The sequence below is a fragment of the Balaenoptera physalus genome, assembly GCF_965194825.1.
Source record: "Balaenoptera physalus genome assembly, chromosome: 5".
NCBI lineage: Eukaryota > Metazoa > Chordata > Mammalia > Artiodactyla > Balaenopteridae > Balaenoptera > Balaenoptera physalus.
The window spans coordinates 26,533,489-26,545,162 of record NC_138884.1 but is presented as its reverse complement, the minus strand read 5'-3'; the positions used below and the strand labels follow the sequence as shown (position 1 = coordinate 26,545,162).

At 51.4% G+C, this 11,674-nt stretch overlaps 1 long non-coding RNA gene across 1 annotated transcript; it reads left to right on the top strand.

The window, feature by feature from the left end:
• Positions 1 to 5,798: 5,798 nt before the first annotated feature.
• On the top strand, positions 5,799 to 7,947 carry LOC309661640. Its single transcript, XR_014264128.1, has 3 exons — positions 5,799 to 6,754; positions 7,333 to 7,422; positions 7,835 to 7,947. It is a non-coding gene; the product is annotated as an uncharacterized lncRNA (long non-coding RNA).
• The last annotated feature ends 3,727 nt before the right edge of the window (positions 7,948 to 11,674 follow it).

Sequence of the window (11,674 nt, the reverse complement as noted above, 5' to 3'; positions counted from 1 at the left end):
TTAAATATCTAGAATGATTACTGATCTAAAGTGAAAGATGCAGATCAACTCAAGAAGTGAGAAGGACAAGATGAAAGACTGTGAAGGTTTTCTTTTGCAGCAGCAAACCTCTATTTCCTTGAAATGATTTCATTTCTCATTTGTACTGATTATATTATAGCATTTGAGGATACTTGCATATACACTCTAGGACTCCTATTTTCTTTTCCTGGAGATGCAAAAAGCAATAAACAAGAGAATAACTGTGACATGACTGTGGAATGAAATGGAAATTTACAGAACATTCACTCACAAAAGCCTGAACAAAGGTGAACCTTCACTTTGCAAAGTCACCTACAAGTAAAGGGAAATGAAGTAGACAGGAGGAGTATTCACACGAAATGTGGTGGTTTACGCACATCTCTCAGTAAATCCCTCCAAGACCCTATTAAGGATAATTGGAAAATTAGTAACTTTTCAGTCGAGGAATCTGGCAGATAGCCCCTGAGTCAAGCGAACAAAATTAGCATCAGCTGTAATGGGACAAATTGTTATCAGCTGACCAATGCACACGGACTAAGGAAAAGGATTCTTTTCTCTCCACCTCCAAGGAGCTGAGCAGGGCCCTCCTGCCATGCCTCCTCTTCCTTCCATGACCTCACAACAGCCCTACAGAAATCCCCAAAATGGTACAGAAGTGTCGCTTCTTCATCTTCTGCCGCCAGACAGGGCCAGGCCGGATACAAATGCATCGCTGTGTCTTAGCTTAGACCACACCCAGGTGTATAATCCAAATCCGTGTGTCCGAGGCTCCGAGCCTAGGCTATCCCATGGTATCCTAACCCAAAGTCCTAACATAATGAAGCGAGTAAAGAATGTGGATTTGGAACTGAATCTGAGTCCTGGCTTGTGCCCTTCCTAGGTGTGGGATCTTGGGCAAGTGAGGTCGTATCTCCAAGTCTCGTGTGTCTCGGTTGTGAGATGGGGCAATGATCCCTGCCCACAGGGGTCAGAAGAATTGGATGAGCGAGTGAGTCGAGGCCCTGGCACGCGACATCTGGACAGCACCAGTCAGCCTGACAAATGTCCGTGATGTACTGGCTGGGGGACCGCCTGGAAGGAGGAGGTTGGCCGCTGCCAGCCTCCAGGATGACTGGGGGTGGCCGGTGAGGACCTTTTGCAGCCGTGATACGTGCTGTGGTCTCAGGAGCCTGTTGTGCAGTCTCTGTCCCCCTCCTCCTTTGGGGTCTGCTCCTGGGCAGGGAAGGAATCTGACGCCACACAGGCCCTGCGTGGGTCCAGAGGGCTTTTCTCCAAACCAAGTGCCTGAGCTTCATCGAGTGACCTCATAACTGTCACTTAGGCTCTGAGGAGGTTACTTTTGTTCCCTCTTGGTTCCAGGCTGTTGGAACCAAGCCTATTGGTGTCCGAATAGAGGCGCTGTTGTCACCTTGTCACTGAGTCCAATCTCACTCTGCTCGCAGCACAACAGGCCAGTGAATCGGGGACGAGGTGTTGAGGCAAGGAAGACGACTTTATCCGGAAAGCTGGCAGACCGAGAAGATGACAGACTAGTGTCTCTGAAAAACCATCTTATCAGGGTTTGGATGCCAGTTTCTTTTATAGCACAGACAGGGGGAGGAGATGAGGAAGTGAAGTAAAACGGCCATAAGATTTGCAAATATCCTCTGGAATGGCCAGCCTCCATGAGGGGATGTGTTAATTTCTTCTTTCTTGCAGCCGTCCACAGGTGGGCGGGGTCAGATTGTCTTCTTGCGAGCTGAACAGAGGCACTTTAGTTTAACCTTCAGGCAGAGGGGCTGGGTTCCCTGAGGCAGGCCATTGTGTATGATTACAATAACAAAAGCAACAAATCGCAAAGGTTAAAGTCAAAGAAACAGATCGAACATGGAGTCCCGATCTAGCTCTTCTCTGTTATACTGTGAGCCTGCTTGCCATCATGAAGATGACGTCCAGGAGACATTGTACTCGACAATAATACTGTTTTCTCATTCCTGCCTCTGCAGAGTAATGGAACAGTACACGAGATCCAGGAGTTCATGGAGTACCACGTGAATGGTGATATGGACCAGGCCCCCAATTCTGATAACTACATGTTTATGCCCGAGGCTACCGCAGAGCCAGCGTGGAAGGCTGATCTTGGAGATTTCTTGGGAATGGAGATCTTGGAGGGGCAGCTCATGACCGAGATCCGGCTGTACTTCTACAGCTGAGGTCCGTCCCTCTGGTTGTGTGCAGTGCACCGCAGATGCTCGCAGCAGGTGAAAGGGGAAATGAGGGTCCATCTCTGCTCCAGACACGCAGCTCCTGGACCTCTGCTTGGCACGCGGTCCTTCCTCAGTGAAAGTTCGATGAACAAATAAGTTGCTCCAGTCTCTGCAGTCCTGGCTGTTCTTGCCCGTGCTGTGTCACCTTGGTGGCATCTAGTGTGGGGCTCCAAGGACGATGGTGCTTCAAGGACAAAGGACGACCCTGCCTGAAAAACTTTCAGCGTTACACCCCCTACCGGACTCTTAATCGCCCTCCCCGCCATGTTGCGATGGTTACGAAATTCCTGAGCCCACCTGGGTGACACCCACCTGGGTGACGCCCACCTGGGCAACGGGACCTGTCCCAAATAAGGAAAGGCATCTGCCCTGTCCCACTCCCACCCTACAGAAGGAAGGTATATGTGCCTTGACCAATCAGTAAACGAAATTTTCACCTCGGACCATTCCTTTGTTTTCTGGCTATAGAAACTGATCAATAGCCCATGTTCGGGCTCAACTCTCTCAGGCTACTAGGAAGTCAGCTTGCTGTTCTGGCAGCGACCCTTCCCTCTAATAAATTCTATCTTCTTTACATTCTGCCTTGTGTCTGGAAATTCTTTTCCAAACCGAGTTCGGTCCACGACATCTAAGTCCAGAGGTGGGACAGGAACCCACGGTGGCAATGACATACACACGAGAGCATCACCCTGTGATGACTGACTCATCAGTGACCCTCCTCTGGCATCAGAAACCTGTGCACCCAGGGGTCACCTAGCGCCTCCATTCATGGTAGAGCCACTGCTGACACGTCCCACCAGCTGGCCGCTGGGCCTGCGCTTGCACAGAACTCAATGCCCGGTCTGCATCCGCGAGCGAGCCTGCCTACACACAGTGCCCCGTCATGCCTCGGCAAACACGGGGCCCAGGAACACAGCACAGGGGCGGGCATTCCTGGAAGGGCTGCAGGGGCAGATGCCGTGGGGAAGCGTGAGGGCTTGGAGCCCAGCCGTCTTCTCCTTGTGTCCTCATGTGGTTGTCCCTCTGCCTGTGTCTGTGTCCTAATCTCCTCTTATAAAAACCCCAGTCAGATTGGATAAGGACCTACCCCAATGACCTCATTACCTTAATGACCTCTTCAAAGATCCTCTCTCCAAATACAGTCACATTCTGAGGTGATAGGAGTTAGGACTTGGACTTATGAATTTGGGGGACACAATTCAGCCTATAAGAGTGAAGAACTGAATAGCACCTTCCTAACCTATGTGGTATTGGAAGGCATGGCTTGGAAGGTGTCTGGCGCAATGGCGTCACCTATCCTGCATCAACGTTACCTACCCAGACGTGCACAGTGCCGCGCATGGCACGTCCACTGAAAATCTCGCACCCAGAGGAGCGGAGCCAAACACAGGCTTCCTCTGGGCCTCTTATGGCGGACAGAGATGGTCAGGGGAGGGGCTAGTACTCACTGTAACCCAAGAGATGGCCCCTCCTCCTTCCTGGGGGCAGGGGGAGGGTAGCAGGGCAGGGAGAGGCCAGGTGCGCCTCACTAGGGAGCTCCCTCCACACGGACAGAAACCTCAGAGGGGAGGCATAAGCACGGCCCCTCACTACATGGTCGGTAGGACCCAGAAGTTTCTCTGCACCTCGACAAGGGACATGCCGAGTGGGCCAGGGAGAGCAAGAAGCTTGGGGTTAGGAGCCTGCCAAGGGCAGTGGCAGAGGGGACCAACGCAAGGCCACTGGCCAACCAGATGCCCTGAAAGATGAGGGAATGTCTGGCCACACACAGCAGACGCAGTACCTGGCAGCTAAGGTAGAGGAAACTTAGGGGGGTAAGGGACAGGGACGGCTACATGGAGATTAACAAGGACCCACTCCAGAGGACAGCATATAGCCAAAGGCCTTCCTTCCACTGCCTACCAACCAATCGTAAAGAGGTTTATTCATTCCAGCAACAAGAGGCCCGGGGTGCTGTCTAGGGCTGGGGAGGAGGCTCAGCTATGCCACCAGGCACCCTTACTCTTTCCACTTTTCCACTTTGCATGATGGGTGGGCAACCTTTGTCCTCCTGCTTGTTGCCTCATGGTGACAAAATGGCTGCTGCAACTCTGTGTGCCTGTTCATATCACAAGGAGAAAGGAGGAAGGGACAAAGGATCTGAAGTTGGTCCCTTTTAAAAAGCTTTCTGGAAGACCCCTCCCAACCCCTCAGCAATTTTTACCTCTGTCTCACACTAGCTGTAAAGGATTCTGGGAAGGTTGTTTTTTCAGGCACCCCAAACAAAATTGGGGTTCTGTGAGTAAAGAAGAACGGGATGATGGATATTGGATGAACAAAGAAAATTGTGCCATGGGTTTTTTCATGATGTTATATGTATTAAAGCAAGTAAAGGAGCTACTACCATCAATTAGGCAGAGTAGGTGCCTAATTGACAGTAGCTAATGTGAATCGTAGTTTCCTGTTAGCGGAATGCAACCTGCTATGTGTCCGGAGATATACACATCGGACAGTCAGTCACCCACAGGAGCTGTGCAGCAAAGTGGCCTGTGGCGCAAAGGTTTGGAACTGGATGTTCTGTTGGCACACATCAGAAGCATTTGGGCACGGGGCTCTGAGTCAGACAGGCTTGGAGTCAACACAGCTCTGCTGCTGATGCTGTGTGGCCTCAGACTGGTTACTTAACCTTTCTGAACCTTACTTTCTGAGCTTTGTGCATTTCAGACGCTGCAAATTGAGGGAGCTGAATTTGTTCCTCACCCGAGTTTTGCTCCATTTGGACAAGGAGGTTTGTAAACCCCAGAGGTCCCCAAGGTGACAGTAAGAATACTGTAATGACATTTCTGGAGGACTCGCCAGGGGTCAAGTAAATTCGAAAACCTTCGTATCATCTCAGCCAGTCTGCACCAAGGCACAAGCCACAAGCCACAGAAGGTGCCCTCGTTAGGCCCATTTTACAGATGAGGAAATGGAGGCCCAGGGAGGACATGTAACTTGCCCGCGGTCTTCACCAGTATGTGGTGAGGTCAGGATTTTGACCAGAGCGTGCAATCTCCCACCCTCTTCTGCCTCCTGTGAGAGACATGGCAATAACATCTAACATTTGTGTAATGATTTTGAGCCTCCAAACTGGTCTTGTGGGTTTCTTTCCATTTAAACTTGCTCTTCTCAGAATGACCTTATAACACAGGCTCAGCCTCCCCATTTCACAGATGAAGAAACTGAGCCTGGGTGAAATCAACGTGGTTGTCAGAGGGAGGCAACAGAGCATTGTACAAAGAGTGTGGAAACGGGGCATGCTTGGATTTCCCTTTCGAGCCGTGGGTCATTAAGAGATGTACTTTCCCTCCCATGCCTCAGTTTCTCTATGTGTCCAGTGCAGCTGCGGGGTGGGGGGGTGCAGGATGTGTGCCTCCTCATTGTAGGGAATACTCCGCACACACCCGGCCACATCATGGCCCTCCCTAAAATGGCAAGTCTTCAGGCTCCAAGCCCAGCGCGTCCTGCGTCCCACCCGCTGCCCTGACGTGGGGTGAGGAGCGCCCTGGTGGGGGGTGGATGGTGGCTCTTGCTGTGTACCTGTCAGACGTGAATCACGAAGCTCAGCCGAGCATCAGGCCAGAGTCTTGCTGCCAGGTTTTATTTGTTGGGGGCTGTGCCTGGCACTCCAGCACGACCTTGTCATCATCTGTTTCAGGCAGCCCCTCATCTGTGTGTGGCCGGGTCATTTTTCACCAGGATGGTATGGCAGGGCTGCCGCGAATGTGGGACAGAGAGATCTCATCCAAAAGGAGGGGTGGACGGTGACACGCACGGACACAACTGCTCTTTCCCTGGGGCTTGTAGGCCCATCACCTGGGTCTCTGCCTCCTCGTCACATGGCATTCTCCCCGGGTCTCAGATCTCCCTCTCCTTCCTGTTGTAACGACCTCACCCCAAGATCCATAACTTAATTACATCTCACAGACCTCCTTCACAGGTTTCAGGGTTTGGCACGAATGTATCTTTTTGGAGGGCTACCACTTACCCTGCAGCAGGATCTGACACCAGCTGCCAGTCTCCCCATTCAGCTTAAAACTGTGCAGCTGGCTCAGAGCTGGGAGCTGAGCCAGGTCTCGAAGATTTGGGAGTCCAAGCTCTTTTCCACTCCCATCAGCCACCTCCTTAGCCTAAGGAAAGGGCGTGTGATGTGCTGGGAAAGAAGCTGGGCAAAGGGCTGTGGGAGGGTGTCTGTAGGGGGATCTGTGCTGAGCTAAAGCTGGAGGCGCCTCCGGAACACCCAGAGGAGGGCCGCGCCTGGGACAGTTGGTGTGCCAGAGCCCAGCCTGCAGGGCCGGAGTGACAGGAAGCCTTGGGCAGTCTGCGGCCTGAGGGCAGGGGCGAGGGCTGATCAGCCCTTTCCATCCAGGTGCTCCAGATGAGGGGAGCCGCCTGGGGGAGAGAGGCTGCAGCTGAGATGGGAAGCGGAGGGAGAATGACGCAAGGCTGAATTCCAGGGTCATGGTGAGGTTCGCAGCTGAGGTGCCCTCCAGGCAGGGAGGGAGGACAGGCTCCGGAGGCCCAGTTTTGTTCTGGGCAGGTTAAGTCCATGCCTGTTGGTTGTAGGTTTAGGAGGGAGTGGAATACCAGGGGCCAATAAATCACCTGTTTGCCAGGTTTGGAACCAATTAAATGGCAGACACAAAAAGGGGCAGAAGGGACATCAAAATAGCAGCCTTGTGACCAAGGAAACTGACAATGGAAAATGTGGTTTATGTCTGAGGACAAGCGGCTCCCCAGACTGAGCCCCAGAATGGGCCAGACTCACCCCAAGCCCAGGCAGCCCTGGACCGCAGGCCTCCCCACTGTGCCGGGACCCCCAGGGCAGGGAGGAGCAGAGGCTCAGTCGTGCCAGGAGCGCAGGAACCGTGATCCGAACGCTGTCTGCCTGGTTTTCAAACCCATGTACTTTCCCTCCTTCCCAAACCAGGGATGTCTGCTGAAATGGTGAACGAAGGGAAGGAGGGGCGTAGGGAGGGGGTGCGTCTCTGCTGGAGGACTTCCCAGACAGCCTGCGAGGTAGCACCTTCTCTCTCCTACTTCCTAGTGATGCAGAACCTCTCGGAACCTGTTTCCTCATCTGCAAAATGGGGATGATATGTACTCAGAGACTGGTCATCATAGCAGTGCCTAACACGTAAGCAGGGCTTTCTATGTGCTAGTGTTTTCCCTTGTCACATGTACTCTTCATATGATCCCTGGGAAGTAGTCACTCTCATTACCATTTCACGGAAGAGACAGCAAGGTTCAGAGAGGTTAAGTGAGTTTCCTGGGCTCACTCAGCTGCCAAGTTGCCTAGCCTGGCTTTGGACGACGTGACATGGGCTGCTTCTAGGGTACCCTGCTGCGTGCAGATCAGGTAAGCTGTGTTTGCGGCAGGCACACAGGGCAGGTGCCCGGCAGTAGTCCCTGGGGGTGGGCGTCATCAGGGAGGGCCAATCCCACCCCCGACCCAGAGGGTCTGCCCACCTTCTGCCAGGTGAGCCACCTGGTGGCCTTGCTTGGGAGGAGGGTGGGTATCCACATTGTGCTCTCTTTCTGGCCACCAGGTCCTGGCGAAGGGGAAGGCCCACCAGGTCGTTTTCCGGGCGTGTGGGGAACTGTGGAGGAGCCAGCTGCGGCAGAGCTTTTTAAAGAAAACTGTGCTCATCTATAAATAGCCCCTGACTCGTTCTGAGCTCCTGACACTTCTGGGATGGCGAGATAGGTAGCGCCCGGCCTGTGCACTGCGCACCACAACTGTTGGGTGATTGTACAGTGGAAAGGAGTCCGGGGCCAGCTGGGGCAGGATCTCGTGAACCAGAGACATCTTCCACGGAAACTCAAGGGCCAGCAATGTCACCAGCTGTTCCTTTTGTCAAGTAAGGACTTCTACTGACAGGATCACTTATTATCACCATCGTGTCATAAAAGAAACACTCTGTTAATGCCAAAAAAAGAAGAAATTGCATAATCTTAGAATGAAGGGCTGGTCAGTAAATTGAGTACATTTTTTAATGGAAAATTCAGTGCAGGGTCCTAGCTGTTCTAATTCTTCCAGAATCTGATGAAAACAGTGATGGACAACATGTGCCCCTGGGGCCTGGTGGTGGGGAGTCCCAGACCCTAAAGCTTTGAGGTGCTGACCACACCTAGGGGGGAATGGGTGGACAGATGGACACATGGCCCGAGATCGGGAGGCTGGGCATTATGCTGGGTCCCATGGGTGTGGGGTGAAGAGGACAACTAGCCCCTCTCTGAGATGCAGCTTGCTTATCTGCAGATAGGGATGCTGACCCCCGCCTCGCAGGATGGTACTGAAGTAAGACAAGGCAATGGATGAGAATTTGCGGTAGCTCTGCTGTCCGGACAGGAAGTCCTTGTCACGATCCTCTCTGCGGGTTGCACAGTTAGGGTGGTCCTGGGGCCCCTGGCGTTGCCTGGGTCAGCGTTCTGGGGATGCACTGGCGTTAGTGGGCAGCTGGGAGCACGCAGAAGTGTGTCCTAAGGAGGCCTGCCAGAAAAAGAAATTACCAACGCTGATATGATTTGAATGGAGTCCCCTCAAAATATATGTTGAAGTCCTAACCCCTGGTGCCTTGGAATGTGACCTCATTTTTATTTATTTATTTCTTTATTGGCTGTGTTGGGTCTTCGTTGCTGCACACAGGCTTTCCCTAGTTGGGCGAGCGGGGGCTACTCTTCGTTGTGGTGCACGGGCTTCTCATTGCGGTGGCTTCTCTTGTTGCAGAGCACGGGCTCTAGGCACCCGGGCTCCGTAGTTGTGGCTCACAGGCTTTAGAGCGCAGGCTCAGTAGTTGTGGCACATGGGCTTAGTTGCTCCGCGGCATGTGGGATCTTTCCGGACCAGGGCTCGAACCCGTGTTCGCTGCATTGGCAGGTGGATTCTTAACCACTGCGCCACCAGGGAAACCCTCTGTGCCTCTTCTTATAAGGACACCCATCATGTCACATTAGGGCCCACCCTAATCTAACATGACCTTTTCTTAATTTGCTTGCATCGGCAAAGACCCTATTTCCTCCACTCTAGAACCTGTGAGCCACAACCCCTGAAGCCCGGGCGCCTAGAGCCCGTGCTCTGCAACAAGAGAAGCCACCGCAATGAGAAGCCCGTGCACTGCAACAAAGAATAGCCCCCGCTCGCCGCAACTAGAGAAAGCCCGCGCAGCAGCAAAGACCCAATACAGCCAAAATAAATAAATAAATAAAATAAATTCAAAAAAAAAAAGAAGAGGCACAGAGATACAAGGAAAATGCCATGTGATGAAGGAAGCAGAGATTATAGTGATGCATTTAAGAGCCAAGGAATGCCAAGGATTGCTAATCAGCACCAGAGCTAGAGGGAGGCCTGGAAGAGACCTTCCCTGGGCCTCCAGAGAGAGTGTAGCCCTGCGAGCACCTTGATTTCACACTTCTGGCCTCTAGAACTAAGAGAGGACATATTTCTCTTGTTTTAAGCCACCCAGTTCGTGGTACTTTGTTATAGCAGCCCCAGGAAATGAATCATACCCCAAGCTTTGCCACAAGCTGACTGTGCTCTTCCTTTTCTAACCCCCACCCCACGTTCTTCCAGCATATTCTAGAACTCAGGGATCTGAACTTCCCCAATTTAATAGTTCAGATGACATGAACATTCTCCCCTCTGTGCATTACATCTCTGTGTATGCAGGGCAAGGCGGTGCAGTTCTAGAAAAATCAAGGGCTCTGGAGTCAGCCAGTAGCGGATTAAATGCTCAGCTCGGTCACTTACCAGCGCTGAGAACTTGGGCCCTCCAGGCAGCACCTCAAGCCGCCTCTTCCATATAAGTGGCCACAATGGCACTGCCTTGAGAGATGTGAGGACTAAGTGGGACAGATGTGGAAACACCTGGAGAGTACCTGATTCTACCTGGTCCTCAACAAAGGTTTCTTGAATGGAAATGAATACAATAACAAACCCCCAGTGGGGCGGTTCATTCAATAGATGAAATTAAATTTCTGTTAATATCATAGGCTCACAAAATTGAAAAGATTAATTGCACAATATTTTCGCCTGCAATTTAGATACATGGGAAAAGAATAACTCAATTATACCAGGTTTTGTACTTTCTAAAAAGAAAAAAATGTCAAAGGGAGGTAAGTTATTTTTTCCCTACGTAAAATTAATTCACTGCTCATTAACATGGCTCTGCTTTTGCATTCTTCAGCTTCCTAAATATAAGAGGCCCGATTTATACACCCCATTTGAACATTTTTAGAATGCCTCAAAATTAGTGTTGATTTAATTTATTTTCACCAGAGATTTGCAAAATATTTGCCTATTTTGAACTGTAGGTGATTCATTCGGGGAGAGAATAGGTGGCGTCTGCAGAGCGGGTGCTCCCGGATGCACAAAACTGAGCAAGCGGGGAGGAGATGGGGGCTTGCAGGGACCCTTCCCCAGCCTCCCGCCTCTAGGTGCACCCTTCCCGCCCCGCCAGGGGCTTCTCCTGTGTGCAACCTTTCCCTGAGTCTGCATCACCCAGAGAAGAAAGCTGAAGCTCCTTGGCTCGGTTGGGATGCCCTTCGTGAGCTAGCCCAGGCTTGTCGCAGAATGCACCTGTCCCCTCATGCTCACCTGCCTCACTCCAGCCCGCCACCTAGTGGCGCAGAGCCACACCAACAGGCATCAGTCTGCGCAGCCTGGTTACCAAAGCCCCTCCCTCCAAGTTCCTGTGGAGCTTCCCATTTCCTAGGAAGGCATTCATTTGCTCACTCCTCACCCTGCTTCCCAAGCCGGGAGGGCTCCTCTGGGCTGACACAGCCTCCCCTCTTCCTGCTGCTCCGCAGCTCCTGGAAGGCAAAAACCCTTCGGACAGACCCCATCGCAATCCAGTGCCTGTTCGTCCCACTGAATTGAAAAACAAGGCCTCCAGTAACACAATCAATTCATTAATATCTGAGGTCCTCGAAATTGAGCATATTTTTGAGTGGAAGTTTATTAAATGTTTGTGAATGAATGAATGAGTTAGTGGGTAAGTGAGTGACTGAATCAGGTGTTCTCCTTTGGAAGATTTTTCTAGCCCTAAGATGTAATCAAATTATATTCGCTGCAGCAAGTCTTTTTAAAACCCTCACACTGAGAGCAAATTTAATGATATTATTTTAAAAATTCCCCAAGATGCAATAAAGTGCAGTGAAGTCCTTTCCATAATCCTGATATGACCAGCTAATGCTGTTAAATCAGAATTTTATAAGCGTGGTTATATTGGATCTGATTTCACTGAATTTTATCATAAGACGATACATTTGTTTTGAACTGAATGGAATGGAAGTGAGATCTACAGTTCTTAGGCACTTACCATTCGTCAAGCACCATGCTGGGCACGTTTATGTACATTCCATCATTGTACGGAACGCTGGGCCCAGGT